At 41.3% G+C, this 17,931-nt stretch overlaps 1 protein-coding gene across 1 annotated transcript in view; it reads right to left on the bottom strand.

Annotated features, from left to right (window-relative positions):
- The window catches only part of SYT10 (synaptotagmin 10), a 116,518-nt gene that overhangs the window by 97,251 nt on the left and 1,336 nt on the right, over positions 1 to 17,931 (bottom strand). The gene's annotated exons all lie outside the window — the stretch shown is intronic.

The raw sequence follows: 17,931 nt of genomic DNA, 5'->3' as shown, positions 1-17,931 counted from the left end.
TACTTTTCTCTCTGTTTATGCTAAAGCAAATGCATCAGAATCAGAAGTCAAAGAATGAGTTTAAATGGCTTGGAAGAAAGTGTTGAGAAAATAGTGAAACAAACACATAACCTTCATAACCAAATTTTTGCTGGGTCAAATGAGTTTGGCAACATTGTCAGATTCAACATAACTATACGGCTACCATTCAGTTTAGATAACTTCAGTCGCTCAGTCCTGTCCGACTCTTTGCGATCCCATGAATCACAGCACAACAGGCCCGCCTGTCCATCACAAACTCCTGGAGTTCACTCAAACTCATGTCCATCGAGTCGGTGATGCCATCCAGCCATCTCATCCTCTGTCATCCCCTTCTCCTCTGGGCCGCAATCCCTCCCAGCATCAGGGTTTTTTCCAGTGAGTCAGCTCTTCACATCAGGTGGCCAAAGTACGGAGTTTCAGCTTCAACATCAGTCCTTCCAATGAATACCCAGGACTAATCTTCTTTAGGATGGACTGGATGGATCTCCTTGCAGTCCAAGGGACTCTCAAGAGTCTTCTCCAACACCACAGTTCAAAAGCTTCAATTCTTCGGCACCCAGCTTTCTTCACAGCCCAACTCTCACATCCATACATGACCACTGGAAAAACCATACCCTTGACTAGATGGACCTTTGTTGGCAAAGTAATATCTCTGCTTTTCAATATGCTATCCAGGTTGGTCATAACTTTCCTTCCAAGGAGTAAGCGTCTTTTAATTTCATGGCTGCAATCACCATCTGCAGTGATTTTGGAGCCCAGAAAAATAAAGTCTGACACTGTTTCCTTCTTTCCCCATTTATCTGCCATGAAGTGATGGGACCAGATGCCATGATCTTAGTTTTCTGAATGTTGAGCTTTAAGCCAACTTTTTTACTCTCCACTTTCACTTTCATCAAGAGGCTTTTTAGGTCCTCTTCACTTTCTGCCATAAGGGTGGTGTCATCTGCATATCTGAGGTTATTGATATTTCTCCTGGCAATCTTGATTCCAGCTTGTGCTTCTTCCAATCCAGCATTTCTCATCATGTATTCTGCATATAAGTTAAATAAGCAGGGTGACAATATACAGCCTTGACGTACTCCTTTTCCTATTTGGAACCAGTCTGTTGTTCCATGTCCAGTTCTAACTGTTGCTTTCTGACCTGCATATAGGTTTCTCAAGAGGCAGGTCAGGTGGTCTGGTATTCCCATCTGTTGAAGAATTTTCCACACTTTACTGTGATCCACACAGTAAAAGCCTTTCGCATAGTCAATAGAGCAGAAATAGATGTTTTTCTGGAACTCTCTTGCTTTTTTGATGATCCAGCGGATGTTAGCAATTTGATCTTTGGTTCCTCTGCCTTTTCTAAAACCAGCTTGAGCATCTGGAATTTCACGATTTACGTACTGCTGAAGCCTGGCTTGCAGAATTTTGAGCATTATTTAACTAGCGTGTGAGATGAGTGCAATTGTGTGGTAGTTTGAGCATTCTTTGGCATTGCCTTTCTTTGGGATTGGGATGAAAACTGACCTTTTCCAGTCCTGTGGCCACTGCTGAGTTTTCCAAATTTGCTGGCATATTGAGTGCAGCGCTTTCACAGCATCATCTTTCAGGATTTGAAAGAGCTCAACTGGAATTCCATCACCTCCACTAGCTTTGTCTGTAGTGATGCTTTCTAAGGCCCACTTGACTTCACATTCCAGCATGTCTGGCTCTAGGTGAGTGATCACACCATCGTGATTATCTGGGTCGTGAAGCTCTTTTTTGTACACTTCTTCTGTGTATTCTTGCCATGTCTTCTTAATATCTTCTGCTTCTGTGAGGTCCAACCCTTTCTGTCCTTTATCGAGCCCATCTTTGCATGAAATGTTTCCTTGGTATCTCCAATTTTCTTCAAGAGATCTCTAGTCTTTCCCATTCTACTGTTTTCCTCTATTTCTTTGCATTGATTGTTCAGGAAGGCTTTCTTGTCTCTCCTTGCTATTCTTTGGAACACTGCATACAGATGCTTATATCTTCCCTTTTGTCCTTTGCTTTTCACTTCTCTTCTTTTCACAGCTATTTGTAAGACCTCCTCAGACAGCCATTTTGCTTTTTTGCATTTCTTTTCCATGGGGATGGTCTTGATTCCTGTCTTCTGTACAATGTCATGAACCTCCATTCATAGTTCATCAGGCACTCTATCTATCAGATCTAGTCCCTTAAATCTATTTCTCACTTCCACTGTATAATCATAAGAGATTTGATTTAGGTCATACCTGAATGGTCTAGTGGTTTTCCCTACTTTCTTCAATTTAAGTCTGAATTTGGCAATAAAGAGTTCATGATCTGGGCCACAGTCAGCTCCCGGGCTTGTTTTTGCTGACTGTATAGAGCTTCTCCATCTTTGGCTGCAAAGAATATAGTCAACCTGATTTCAGTGTTGACCATCCTGTGATGTCCATGTGTAGAGTCTTCTCTTGTGTTGTTGGAAGAGGGTGTCTGCTATGACTAGTGTGTTCTCTTGGCAAAACTCTATTAACCTTTGCCCTGCTTCATTCCATACTCCAAGGCCAAATTTGCCTGTTATTCCAGATGTTTCTTGACTTCCTACTTTTGCATTCCAGTCCCCTATAATGAAAAGGACATCGTTTTGGGTGTTAGTTCTAAAAGGTCTTGAAGGTCTTCATCAGATCAGATCAGATCAGTCTCTCAGTAGTGTCCGACTCTTTGCGACCCCATGAATCGCAGCACGCCAGGCCTCCCTGTCCATCACCAACTCCCGGAGTTCACCCAGACTCACGTCCATCGAGTCAGTGATGCCATCCAGCCATCTCATCCTCTGTCATCCCCTTCTCCTCCTGCCCCCAATCCCTCCCAGCATCAGAGTCTTTTCCAATGAGTCAACTCTTCGCATGAGGTGGCCAAAGTACTGGAGTTTCAGCTTCAGCATCATGCCTTTCAAAGAAATCCCAGGGCTGATCTCCTTCAGAATGGACTGCTTGGATCTCCTTGCAGTCCAAGGGACTCTCAAGAGTCTTCATAGAACTATTCAACTTCAGCCTCTTCAGCATTACTGTTTGGGGCATAGGCTTGGATTACTGTGAAATTGAATGGTTTGCCTTGGAAACAAACAGAGATCATTCTGTCGTTTTTGAGATTGCATCCAAGTACTGCATTTCAGACTCTTTTGTTGACCATGATGGCTACTCCATTTCTTCTAAGGGATTCCTGCCTACAATAGTAGATATAATGGTCATCTGAGTTAAATTCACCCATTCCAGTCCTTAGTTCACTGATTCCTAGAATGTCGACGTTCACTCTTGCCATCTCGTTTGATCACTTCCAATTTGCCTTGATTCATGGACCTGACATTCCAGTTTCCTATGCAATATTGCTCTTTACAGCATCAGACCTTGCTTCCATCACCAGTCACATCCACAGCTGGGTATTGTTTTTTGTTTGGCTCCATCCCTTCATTCTTTCTGGAGTGATTTCTCCACTGATCTCCAGTAGCATATTGGGCACCTACTGACCCGGGGAGTTCCTCTTTCAGTATCCTATCATTTTGCCTTTTCATACTGTTCATGGGGTTCTCAAGGCAATAAAACTGAAGTGGCTTGCCATTCCCTTCTCCAGTGGACCACATTCTGTCAGACCTCTCCACCACGACCCATCTGTCTTGGGTGGCCCCTCATGGCATGGCTCAGTTTCATTGGGTTAGACAAGGCTGTGGTCCATGTGATCAGATTGGCTATTTTTCCATGATTATGGTTTCAGTGTGTTTCCCTCTGATGCCCTCTGCAACACCTACCATCTTACTTGGGTTTATCTTACCTTGGTGGTGGGGTATCTCTTCACGGCTGCTCCAGCAAAGCGCAGCCGCTGCTCCTTACCTTGGACGAGGGGTATCTCCTCACCGCAGCACCTCCTGACCTTGAACATGGAGTAGCTCCTCTCAGACCTTCTGCGCCCACTCAGCTGCTGCTCCTTGGACGTGGGGTAGCTCCTCTCGGCCGCCGCCCCTGACCTCGGGCGTGGGGTAGCTCCTCTCAGCCACTCCTGTGCCAAGGCAGCCTGGCACTCCAACTGCATGTGGGTGCTACCTCCTGGATACCCACCCCCCAGGCTTCTCTGACTAGATGTCCAGCAGACAAGGATGAGACACCCAGTCCCTGGACCCTTTGAAGGCCCCGCTTGTGAGTGAAAACTGAAGCGCAGAGAGGGAGAGCGCCAAGCATGAGGTTTCCCAGCCCCAACAGCACCCCAAAACGCTGCGCCCAGAGCCTGAGCCTCATCCCTGGGAAGGCACCTGCCCGCCTGGCCCACTCACTGACCCTGCAAGGCAGTGTGGTCACCTCCTCCCGGGAGGGGCCTCTCAGACTCTCCAAAGACAGACAAGCAGTCAGGGGTGGCTCAGAAGCTGAGACTTGGCCGTTTACCTCTTGAACACCTCCCCAGCCCCCAGAGCAGCCTCTCCAGGCTGGACAGCCCTCCGTAGGCAGCCTGCTCAGGCCTGCGTCCCCAAGGAGGAAGGAGGGCTGGAACCCCAGGGGCTGCTCCGTGTGGCCCCGACCCTGTGGCCCCCAGAGCAGTCGGGACCCCGGCTCACCTGGATAGAGTGGCCCAGCTCTTCCTGCTGACCGACATGCCGCCGGACCGCCCCGCTTCGCATCCGCTCCGCGCCACCCCGCAGAAAGTATTGTTAGCTAGCTTTAGAGCACAGTAACACTAGTATTTATATCTCTTTTGAATTCCCCTGGGATTTTCCAGGTGGTACTAGTGGTTAAAAAAAAAAAAAAAAAAAAACCCGCCTGCCAATGCAGGAGACGAGACACAGCTTCAATCCCTGGGTCAGGAAGATTCCCAGGAGATCAGATCACATCAGTCGCTCAGTCGTGTCCGACTCTTTGTGATCCCATGAATCGCAGCACGCCAGGCCTCCCTGTCCATCACCAACTCCCGGAGTTCATTCAGACTCACGTCCATGGAGTCAGTGATGCCATCCAGCCATCTCATCCTCTGTCGTCCCCTTTTCCTCCTGCCCCAAATCCCTCCCAGCATCAGAGTCTTTTCCAATGAGTCAACTCTTCACATGAGGTGGCCAAAGTACTGGAGTTTCAGCTTTAGCATCATTCCTTCCAAAGAAATCCTAGGGCTGATCTCTTTCAGAATGCACTGGTTGGATCTCCTTGCAGTCCAAGGGACTCTCAAGAGTCTTCTCCAACACCACAGTTCAAAAGCATCAATTCTTCGGCGCTCAGCCTTCTTCACAGTCCAACTCTCACATCCATACATGACCACAGGAAAAACCATAGCCTTGACTAGACGAACCTTTGTTGGCAAAGTAATGTCTCTGCTTTTGAATATGCTATCTAGGTTGGTCATAACTTTCCTTCCAAGGAGTAAGCATCTTTTAATTTCATAGCTGCAGTCACCATCTGCAGTGATTCTGGAGTACAGAAAAATAAAGTCTGACACTGTATCCACTGTTTCCCCATCTATTTCCCATGAAGTGGTGGGAAGCCTGATGCCATGATCTTCGTTTTCTGAATGTTGAGTTTTAAGCCAACTTTTTCACTCTCCTCTTTCACTTTCATCAAGAGGCTTTTTAGTTCCTCTTCACTTTCTGCCATAAGGGTGGTGTCATCTGCATATCTGAGGTTATTTATATTTCTCCTGGCAATCTTGATTCCAGCTTGTGTTTCTTCCAGTCCAGCGTTTCTCATGATGTACTCTGCATGTAAGTTAAATAAACAGGGTGACAGTAAACAGCCTTGACGAACTCCTTTTCCTATTTGGAACCAGTCTGTTGTTCCATGTCCAGTTCTAACTGTTGCTTCCTGACCTGCATACAAATTTCTCCAGAGGCAGATCAGGTGGTCTGGTATTCCCATCTCTTTCAGAGAAGGGCATGGCAACCCACTCTAGTTTTCTTACCTGGTGAATCCCATAGGCAGAGGGGCCTGGCATGCTACAATGGGACTGCTAAGAGACATGACTGAAGCAACTCAGCACAACAATGAATTCCTTTAAGGAAAAAAATTGATCATTACTACTCTTGACAGTATTTTTGATGCCATAGTCTCCAATAATATGTGCATAAATGAAAGTATCACCATTCAGAAGAATCAGACTCAGTACTTTACATTTTAAATTAATCTATTTGTCTTTTATGTTTTCCTTTCTGTTGTTGTTGTTTTGTTTCCCTTTTTATACTTGTACAAGAGTGATATATGATTTTTAAGATTTATGTCTGTTTTAAAAGAAATTTTTCCATAGGTGTAAACTAAAAATTCTATGTGATGAAAAAGCACCAAGTCATAATTTAATTTTTGTAGTCTTTTTTGATTTTCCTGGTGTAATATAAAATAATGGTGTGCCTTGTAATCAACAGCATCCTAAATTCAATGAAATGGTATTGTTAGATAGGAAGTTAGGCATAAGCAACAAGAGGTGGCCTAACTGAAAAGGATGCAAGCTGATCTCTAAATCCCATTCCAGGCAGGCCCAGGAGTGCTCACATATAGGCTACAAAAATAACCCCAGAAACTTTTCCAACTCCTGCACAGGTAATGTAGGCACACAATAGATACAAACTAACCACAGGGACTTCCTTAAGTGACCTTAGGCTCCTAGGAGTCCATTAGGTATTCATAAATATTCTATACATACATACATCTGATTATAACAGACTGAATTATGGGAAAGACATACACAATACAGCCTGTTATTATATAACTTGAAACTATCAAAACTCTCAGTCTGCACCCATTTAGATGAATATATAAAAGCCCTATTATGCATGTGACCATGTGACCTATTATGCATCCCTTCCCTGATTGGCCCATTTGCATTTTGTACAGGGTAGAACTAAGAGGAGGAAACAGGGAGTATAAAAAGGGAAAGCCAAGAGGGATTGTGGCCAGTACTTCAGGGTTGGCTTGTCCCCACATCTCAGGAGTGTACTATCCCTTGTCTGTTTAGTAAAAAACCTCTCTGTTTGAGCTATAACTGAGCTGTAACCTTACCATTGTTTTGAATGCTTACTATGAAAAGACAGGGGCTGAGAAATCCTGCCTGCTTGAGCTGTAATTAGTCTGTCATTCCAAACCTTTGTTATGAGGAGACAAAAATCAAGGGAGAGAAATAAGCCTGCTTGACAGTATCAAGCATGATATCAAATATAATTAAATTAGCCAAATTTACTTGTAAATCTTTACATATATTCATAATTGAGTAAATAATTTATAATCTCTTATTATATATTAACTCTACATTTATGTTAACTTGAAAAACTATGCACATTTAATGGTACCAGTACATTTAAATGTTTGGCACAGTGGCTTTCACATAGTAAGACCTCAGTAAATATTTGTCAAAAAAAAGCATAATGCTAAAACTACCTCTCATGTATATTAACAACTCATATTATAATATATTCAAAATGATAATATATCACTTAATATTGTTTTGTTCAGGATGGGGAACATGTGTACACCCGTGGCGGATGCATATTGATGTATGGCAAAACCAATACAATATTGTAAAGTAAAATAATAATAATAATAATTTTAAATAAATAAATAAATGTGTGACTACTTAAACACAACTAAAGGAACAATGGATACTGAAGAGAAAACAACAGTCCTCATTGTTAAATTAAAATAACCTTGCAGTATGGACAAACTGACTTACAAGGTTTTAAAAGCTATCATGTTCTCTATTCAATAACAGAATATTTAACAGTAGATTATAACACTTTGGGACACATCTGAATGGAAAAAAGTTAATATCAGTTCGTTTTTCCCTCACCTCTCCCTCTAGATGATTTTACCTTTTAGCTCTTAGGCCATCACAGCACAATTCCAGGAAATAATTAATATATTCATTATATATATATATATAGCTTTACTTTCTGAGAGTCTACCTAAGCTATGTTAATGTCAGCTCTTACAGCTTCAATGGTCACTAGGACATTTAATATTGTAAGGAAAAAGAAAATAACTCTATTTAGAAGCTCTCTTCAGGAATTCTGTTTCTAAACTTGAACAGTATTGCTTATTACACCAACAGAGGAAATCGATGTTGTTCTAGTGTTCCTTAGCACCATGGATGGCCCCAGGATCTCTTTTTATGTCTACTTTTTGTTGAGCCTAGGACAGGATCTAAAGAACCCAGCATTGTTATCCTAGCCACATCATTAATTAGTTGTGATTGAGGGGAAGTTGCTAACTTTTCCTGCCTTAGTTTTCACAACTGCAAAATGATGATTTCTAGTTCTTACTGGAATGACTAATAGCAGTTTGAATAATAATAATATTATTTTTTCTATGCTACTTTTTACATAAGCAAATGAACAGACTTTCCTTTTACTATTATGAATGGGTATATTAAACAGATATTCCCACTTTTCTAGAACTTTAATAAATTCAATACATTTATTATGTAACATATAAGTTGAGCCATGGAGTCATAGTTCTACCTGAATACACTCAGGAAGTGAATGCACAACCAAAGTTGTTACTTTTGAGTATGTTGCTTATCATATTCTAGCTTGTAAATGCCTAAGTGCTCTAATTTTTGCCATTATCATAAAACTAAATTGGTAGTATATTAGCTACATAGAATACTGTATTGGACACCATAGACACAAAGATACAAATATATACAACTTAGTTTCAGAAGTTCAAAATTGAAACTCAAAAATGACATATACAAAGTACATCATGTGAAATGCCAGGCTGGATGAAGCAGAAGCTGGAATCAAGATTGCTAGGAGAAATACCAATAACCTCAGATATGCTCATGACACCACCCTTATGGGAGAAAGTGAAGAGGAACTAAAGAACCTCTTGATGAAAGTTAAAGAGGAGAGTGAAAAAGCTGGCTTAAAACTCAACATTCAAAAAACTAAGATCATGGCATCCAGTCCCATCATTTCATGGCAAATAGATGGGGAAACATTGGAAACAGTGACAAACTTTATTTTGGGGGGCTCCAAAATCACTGCAGATGGTGACTGCAGCCATGAAATTAAGAGACACTTGCTCCTTGGAAGAAACATTATGACAAACCTAGACAGAATATTAAAAAGCAGAGACATTACTCTGCCGACAAAGGCCCCTATAATCAAAGCTATGGTTTGATTTTTCCAGTAGTCATGTATGGATGTAAGAGTTGGACCATAAAGAAAGGTGAGCATCAAAGAATTGATTCTTTTGAACTGTGCTGTTGGAGAAGACTCTTGAGAGTCCCTCGGGCTGCAAGGAGATCAAACCAGTCAATCCTAAAGGAAATCAGTCCTGAATATTCACTGGAAGGACTGATGCTGAAGCTGAAAGCTCTGATATTTGGGCCACCTGATATAAAGAAATGACTCACTGTAAAAGACCCTGATGCTGGGAAAGTTTGAAGGCAGGAGGAGAAGGGGACAATAGAGAATGAGATAATTGGGTGGCATCACCAACTGGATGGACGTGAGTTTGAGCAAGCTCCAGGATTTGGTGATGGACAGAGAAGCCTGGCGTGCTGCAGTCCACAGAGTCACAAAGAGTTGGACACGATTGAGTGACTGAACTGAACTGACTGAGTTTCAGAAGGAATTGGGAAATGACTAAATAGCACCCACTGTTATACAGTTAAGGACATTGAGGCTTCTTGAGGGTAAATTCATTAATTGAATATTCATTCTCTCAGTATCCAATAAATATTTATTGAAACTCTTAACAAGCCACAGTTTTTTTCTAGGCACTGAGGATAAAACAATAAACTGGCCACTGCCCCCAAAGTGTTTACAGCCTATTGAGTTAATGTCATTAACAGAATAAAAGGTAGATCAGGAAAAACATAATTATATTTTCAAAATACAGATTATTGAAATTGAAATTGGAAAGTCCATTAAACATTTATGATAATGCTCATTTTCTGACAGTTTTTGTACAAAAACAATTTGTAAATGAATGCAGATGTATTCCCAATAATGACAATTTTACTCCATAAAACAAGATTACAATGATGACTAAGTTTTAAAGAAAATCTGATAGGGATGAAATGGACAGCTATATACTTTGTATATTAAATTGCTCTTGAAAGAATCAGATTTATGAAATTCACAGCTCATATAGAGAGGAAACACAGATCTTAAATTGTCCCAAAGTGGAAAAAAGTTTAAGGCAAAAAATAAATCATGACAATACTGCCAAAATATTGATATCTCACAGGGAAGAGTACTGGATGTTTGCTGATACCTGCTTGGCCTTTGAAGCCAAGGTAGTCATCCATTTGCCTAGAAGTAACTGAGACCAAGCACAATATGTACTGAAGATCATGTAAATATGAGACTAGAAATAGTAGAAGCTGGCCATTCTTCAGTGGAGTATCAGTATGGGGAAGGAAAAAACCCTCTGGTGCATCCTTCTTCAAATGTGCCTACAGGTCTGAATTCACTGTGCTTCAGTTACTTTTTGAAACCTACAACTCTCAAGGATTTCTACTGACCCTAACATGCCTACTATGTTTCTAAACTGTAATTCTTTATACAATTTTCAGGACAGTTCAGTTCAGTCACTCAGTCATGTCCGACTCTCTGAGACCCCATGAATTACAGCACGCCAGGCCTCCCTGTCCATAGCCAACTCCTGGAGTTAACTCAGACTCATGTCCATCGAGTCAGTGATGCCATGAAGCCATCTTATCCTCTGTCGTCCCCTTCTCCTCCTGCCCCCAATCCCTCCCAGTATCAGAGTCTTTTCCAATGAGTCAACTCTTTGCATGAGGTGGCCAAGTACTGGAGTTTCAGCTTCAGCATCATTCCTTCCAAAGAACACCCAGGGCTGGTCACCTGTAGAATGGACTGGTTGGATCTTCTTGTAGTCCAAGAGACTTTTAAGAGTCTTCTCCAACACCACAGTTCAAAAGCATCGGTTCTTCGGCACTCAGCCTTCTTCACAGTCCAACTCTCACATCCATACATGACCACAGGAAAAACCACAGCCTTGACTAGATGGACCTTAGTTGGCAAAGTAATGTATCTGCTTTTGAATATGCTATTTAGGTTGGTCATAACTTTTCTTCCAAGGAGTAAGCGTCTTTTAATTTCATGGCTGCAGTCACCATCTGCAGTGATTTTGGAGCCCAGAAAAATAAAGTCTGACACTGTTTCCACTGTTTCCCCATCTATTTCCCATGAAGTGATGGGACCAAATGCCATGATCTGAGTTTTCTGAATGTTGAGCTTTAAGCAAACTTTTTCAGTCTCCTTTTTCACTTTCATCAAGAGGCTCTTTAGTTCCTCTTCACTTTCTACCATAAGGGTGGTGTCATCTGCATATCTGAGGTTATTGATATTTCTCCCGGCAATCTTGATTCCAGCTGATGCTTCTTCCAGCCAAGCGTTTCTCATGATGTACTCTGCATATAAGTTAAATAAGCAGAGTGACAATATACAGCCTTGACGTACTCCTTTTCCTATTTGGAACCAGGCTGTTGTTCCATGTCCAGTTCTAACTGCTGCTTCCTGACCTGCATATAGGTTTCTCAAGAGGCAGGTCAGGTGGTCTGGTATTCCCATCTCTTTCAGAATTTTCCACAGTTTATTGTGATCCACACAGTAAAAGGCTTTGGCAGTCACTAAAGCAGAAATAGATGTTTTTCTGGAACGCTCTTGCTTTTTCCATGATCCAGCGGATGTTGGCAATTTGATCTTTGGTTCCTCTGCCTTTTCTAAAACCAGCTTGAACATCAGGAAGTTCACGGTTCACATATTGCTGAAGCCTGGCTTGGAGAATTTTGAGCATTACTTTACTAGAGTGTGAGACGACTGCAATTGTGCGGTAGTTTGAGCATTCTTTGGCATTGTTTTTCTTTGGGATTGGAATGAAAACTGACCTTTCCTAGTCCTGTGACCACTGCTGAGTTTTCCAAATTTGCTGGTATATTGAGTGCAGCACTTTCACAGCATCATCTTTCAGGATTTGAAATAGTTCAACTGGAATTTCATCACCTCCACTAGCTTTGTTCATAGGGATGCTTTCTAAGTCCCACTTGACTTCACATTCCAGGATGTCTGGCTCTAGGTCAGTGATCATACCATCGTGATTATCTTGGTCATGAAGATGTTTTTTGTACAGTTCTTCTGTGTATTCTTGCCACCTCTTCTTAATATCTTCTGCTTCTGTTAGGTCCATACCATTTCTGTCCTTTATCGAACCCATCTTTGCATGAAATGTTCCCTTGGTATCTCTAATTTTCTTGAAGAGATCTCTAGACTTCCCCATTCTGTTGTTTTCCTCTATTTCTTTGCATTGATCACTGAGGAAGGCTTTCTTATCTCTTCTTGCTACTCTTTGGAACTCTGCATTCAGATGCTATATCTTTCCTTTTCTCCTTTGCTTTTCCCTTCTCTTCTTTTCATAGCTATTTGTAAGGCCTCCCCAGACAGCCATTTTGCTTTTTCACATTTCTTTTCCATGGGGATGGTCTTGATCCCTGTCTCCTGTACAATGTTACGAACCTCATTCCATAGTTCATCAGGCACTCTATCTATCAGATCTAATGTATAAAACTCATCACTACTAGTGATACAAAATAATTAAATTAATTGGGTAATCATTTGCTTTCTATCTGTAGAGAAAACCCATAAAGTCTTTTTATTCATTTTAAACTATTATGACAGACTGAAAATGCCTTATTCTCAAAGGAAATCATGTTATTTTGATTTTTTTACTTAGCCATCTCTGTTTTTATTAGTCAAGTAACTTCAACGAAAGTGTCTGCCATATAAATACCTACTTGCTCCCACATCTTAAGAAAATGAAGAACACATATATTAATTTAGAAGAATTTGTTTACATTTTTATTTTAGAATTTTAGTACTAAATTAAAAGTGTAAAATGTAAATTTAAAACATTGAGAAATTAAATGTTTGTATAAAATTTTAAAATTATGGTTAGGTCTGCACAGTTGTGATGTGAATGAGTTTAAGGAGGGTTGATTAGCTGCATTTATGAGGTCTGCTTCTCAAGTAATGAAATTTCCTAAAATCTCATAAGCATTTGGATATGGAATAGCAATTAAAGACCAGAAATGAACTCAAATCCAGTTCAAAAACTATTATGTATATTCAGTCACAGTATACATGAAGAATTACATTTAAGGCAATAGGCCAATATACTGTTTTGTATTTTCCCTAAGTATTAGAATATTAAGTTCTCTTTTACATTAATGAATTTAGTGGGTGACCTGTCTATTTTGGAGGGGGAGAATCAGTGCTAAAAAGACTGCAAAAATCTGATTTTCTAAAAAACTGCATACAATGAACTTTCTAGTGTACTAGTAATGTTGACATCAATAATGTCTCTGAAAAAGAGTAAATTAACCAGTATTGCCATCTGCAGTTAAGTTACTGTAAAGTTTACTAAAATATAGAATCTGTCAACTTGACTGCTTGATTCTCAAGTCAATAACATTATCACTGCTTCTGCTACTGCTATTGTAGTAAATGGTAAAGAGAATAGTGAAGCCTGTTCTTTATTGGTATTAAAAAAAAAACAGTAGAAGAATATTTTATTTCTATATGTGATTCATGACTTCTTTAAGGTAGAGTAACTTTAGGCTTACAATCAGTCTTCTGTATCCATGTTTCATATCCATGCAATCAATCAGCCACAGGTTGAAAGTATTTTTAAAAATTCAGGAAGTATAAAAAAAAATGGATTGTCAGACAAGCAACTATCTACATTACCTTTACATGGGTCTTCCTTGGTGGCTCAAATGGAAGAAAATCTGCCTGCAACACTGGAGACCTGGGTTCGATCCCTGGGTCAGGAAGATCCTCTGGAGAAGGGAATGGTAACCCACTTCAGTAATCTTGCCTGAGAAAACCTATGGACAAAGGAGCCTCGAGGGCTACAGTCCATGGGATCGCAGAGTCAGACATGGCTGAGGGCCAAATGAACGAGTGACATATCATTTACCTTGATTTAGATTGTTGTTGTTCAGTCACTCAGTCGTGTCTCATTCTTTGTGACCCCATGGACTGCACACGCCAGGCTTCCCTGTCCTTTACCATCTCCCAGAGCTTGCTCAAACTCAGGTCCATTGAGTCGGTGATGCTATCCAACCATTTCGTCTTCTGTTGTTCTCTTCTCCTCTTGTCTTCTATCTTTCCCAGCATCAGGGTCTTTTCCAATGAGTCAGCTCTTCGCAACAGATGGCCAAAGTATTGGAGCTTCAGCTTCAGCATCAATCCTTCCAAAGAATATTCAGGATTGATTCCCTTTAGGATAGACTAATTTGTTCTCCTTGCAGTCCAAAGGATGCTCAAGAGTCTTCTCCAACACCACAGTTTAAAAGCATCAATTCCTCAGCGATCGGCCTTTATGGTCTAACTCTGACATCCATATGTGAGGGCTTCCCTGATAGCTCAGTTGGTAAAGAATCTGCCTGCAATGCAGGACACCCCAGTTCAATCCCTGGGTTGGGAAGATCTGCTGAAGAAGGGATAGGCTACCCACTCCAGAATTCTTGGGCTTCCCTTGTGGCTCCAGTTTGATCCCTGGATTGGGAAGATCTGCTGAAGAAAGGATAGGCTACCCTCTCCAGAATTCTTGGGCTTCCCTTGTGGCTCCAGTTTGATCCCTGGATTGGGAAGATCTGCTGAAGAAAGGATAGGCTACCCTCTCCAGAATTCTTGGGCTTCCCTTGTGGCTCCAGTTTGATCCCTGGATTGGGAAGATCTGCTGAAGAAAGGATAGGCTACCCTCTCCAGAATTCTTGGGCTTCCCATGTGGCTCAGCTGGTAAAGAATTCACCCACAGTGTGGGAGACCTGGCTTTGATCCCTGGGTTGAGAAGATCCCCTGGAGAAGTGAAAGGCTACCCACTTCAGTATTCTGGCCTGGAAAATTTCATGGACTGCAGTCCATGGGGTCGCAAAGAGTCAGACATGACTGAGTGACTTTCACGTACTGGAAAAATCATAACTTTCATTATATGGACCTTTGTCAGCAGAGTACTCTGTTTTTTAATACTCTGTCTAGGTTTGCCATAGCTTTTCTTCCAAGGAACAAGCATCTTATAATTTCATATATGCAGTTACCATCTGCAGTGATTTTGGAGCCCAAGAAAATAAAGTCTTTCACTATTTCCCCATCTATATGCCATAAAGTGGGCTTCCCTGGTGGCTCAGCTGGTAAAGAATCCCCCTCCAATGCAGGAGACCTGGGTTTAATCCCTGGGTTGGGAAGATCCCCTGGAGAAGGGAAAGGCTACCCACTCCAGTATTCTGGCCTGGAGAATTCCATGGACTGTAGACTCCATGGGGTCACAAACAGTCAGATATGACTGAGCAACTTCCATTTCATTTTTTCATGCCATGAAGTGATGGGACCAGATGCCATGATCTTAGTTTTTTGAATGTTGAATTTTAAGCCAGCTTTTTCACTCTCCTCTTTCACCTTCATCAAGAGGTACTTATAATACCTTGATGAAGGTATGAATACCTCTTCATCAAGAAGATGAAGAGGTATTAGAAGTATCTCTTGATGATTTAGGTATTATAGGTAATCTAGTGATTATTTAAAGTATATGGGAAGAAGTGCTATCGCAAATACTACAGCATTTTATGTAAGGAACTTGAGCATCATAACTCTTGGTATCTGTGGGGCCTCCTGGATTCAATCCCCCAAGGAGACCAAGAGAGCCCTGTACCTAAACTTCTCTCCCCCAACCCCTGCATGAAGGAATCTAAAATCATGCACAATCTGGAAGCTTGCAATTGTCGTTGCAACCTTAGAATAACTGGCACCACCTGGACAGTGCTGAAAGTAAAAAACCATCATTTTATTCAATGTCCATTTCCTCTTACCATAATGTGTTTCTCATTAAACAAACAGTGAGTCAAGAACCACCTACTAGAACAAGTGCATAAGAAAATCTACTACAAAGAACAAGGTGAGGGTGAGTAGCTAATTAATATAGCTAAAGATTTGATAATTAATCTTTGATACATTTCATAGATATCTATTAGTAATAGGAGCTTATTTGCAGATTATTTTACTTTTAATTGTTGCATGGATTTATGAATGGAAAGTGTAAAACAAGCTTCTACGGCCTTATATCTCATAGACAACCTAGTAGGATGTCTTTTTTAGTGGTAATCATTCAATAAGTATTCATATATTAAATTGAATACCCAATGTGAATAGTACATATTTTCACTTAAGGGCAGAAAAATACCCATGCAATTGTTTGAGATTTTGTTTTGCTCCATTTTTGTTCCCAGGCACAAATCCGAAAGGAATTAGGATTACAATTACTTTCTGTAATGCTTAGAACAAGTTCAGAATTCTCTCTACAATTCATATGCTGTGTTTTACCTTGAGCTGTGCTGAGTTAGGTTGCTTCAATTATATCCGACTCTTTGAGACCTAGGGACTGTAGCCCACCAGGCTCCTCTGTCCATGGGATTTTCCAGGCAAGAATACTGGAGTGGGTTGTTGTGCCCTCCTCCAGGGGATCTTCCTGACCCAGGAATCGAACCCATATCTCCAGCATCTCTTGCACTGCAGGCAAGTTCTTTACCCACTGAGCCACCTGGGAAGCCCACCTGAAGGCCATAATTGTGTATTTATAAAGATTTAAAAGCTAGTATTTGGCTTCCAGTCTTCAGATTTTCCTCATTACCAGCCAATCTGAGGCCCAGAAAACCACTATTTGTTGTATGATCACAAGGGGGTGGGGTTGGGGTTGGAGTGGAAATCAGTAGTTTTATCCACAGCATCAACTATTAAATGACCAAAGTTCAGATCTTTTAAATACTCTCATTTCTTTCACTGCACTTCCATCTCTGAGTCTTATCTTTAGCATGTATATCATCATTTCAGAACAACTTATCCAATTACCACAGAAGACTTTAAGTTCAAACTATTTTGAGTGTTTACCTCATGCTGAGCAACTATATACAAGACAGGCATATAGGCAATATTCAGCCAGTGCCTTCAACTAGTAGTTGAATTTCACACACTCCTAGGAATGTAACACCTGCTGAACAAATGGAAAAGACTCTGCTATCGTTATTAAAATTCACAAAATGTCTATGTTTCCAGCATATGTACAGCAGCAGTTATGTATCATTCCTCTCCAGGGCCCAAGTAGCAACATCTCCTCAGGTTCTGCCAAGGGCAGACAGAAGCCTCTCTTGGTTCCTGTTGCCATGATCAGAGAATTTTTAAAAGTACAAATATTCCACTTAAATAGTGGTACTGTAAAGGTTAAAACACATTTGTTCCCCACCTCCCTCCTTTCTCTCTTTGTCTTTGGTGGTAGTGGTTAGGGAGCCCGCTAACTGTGCCTTCCTTGTCTCCTTCTCAGAATACAGGGTTCTCCACTGTTAACATTCCACGCTGAGCTAAGGTCCAGCTCTCATCTGTTGCCCTGACTACCCTCAATCCACGAGGTCCCACCAGAAGACTAAAATGACAGGCTAATAAAAGGAAAGAAACAAACCCTACAGAAGGAATGACGATCTTCCAGCGCAATAACAAAAATCCTCAAACCTGTGTTCATCTCCCAGAACTATGTGGACTCTCTCCCATGGCACTCTTAAAACTACTCGGCCTGTGCTCGCTTCGGCAGCACATATACTAAAACTACTCGGCCTGCAACTCCAGGAATCCAGCTAGACCCCATCAATGGCACAATAGGCTAGACAAACTTCACAGCGCAGGTGGTTATAAATCTTTCCCTCCAGGCATCACCCCTGAGTGGCTCTGCTATGCTCCACATTCCTTTTGCAAAAAATCTGTTACCTGAGACTTCTTTCCACCTTCAGATTTCTAAAGGTCCGTGTGCCTCCTCCATCCCACCCCGTTTTTCCCCCCAAGTTTGTTGACGGGCAGAGAGGATGCCTGTATTAAGGGCTGTATGAGCACCTGTGTAGAAAGGATTTATA

This window comes from Bos indicus, chromosome 5 (genome assembly GCF_029378745.1).
Source record: "Bos indicus isolate NIAB-ARS_2022 breed Sahiwal x Tharparkar chromosome 5, NIAB-ARS_B.indTharparkar_mat_pri_1.0, whole genome shotgun sequence".
NCBI classification, from domain to species: Eukaryota; Metazoa; Chordata; class Mammalia; order Artiodactyla; family Bovidae; genus Bos; species Bos indicus.
This window is presented reverse-complemented; position numbering and strand designations above follow the sequence as displayed.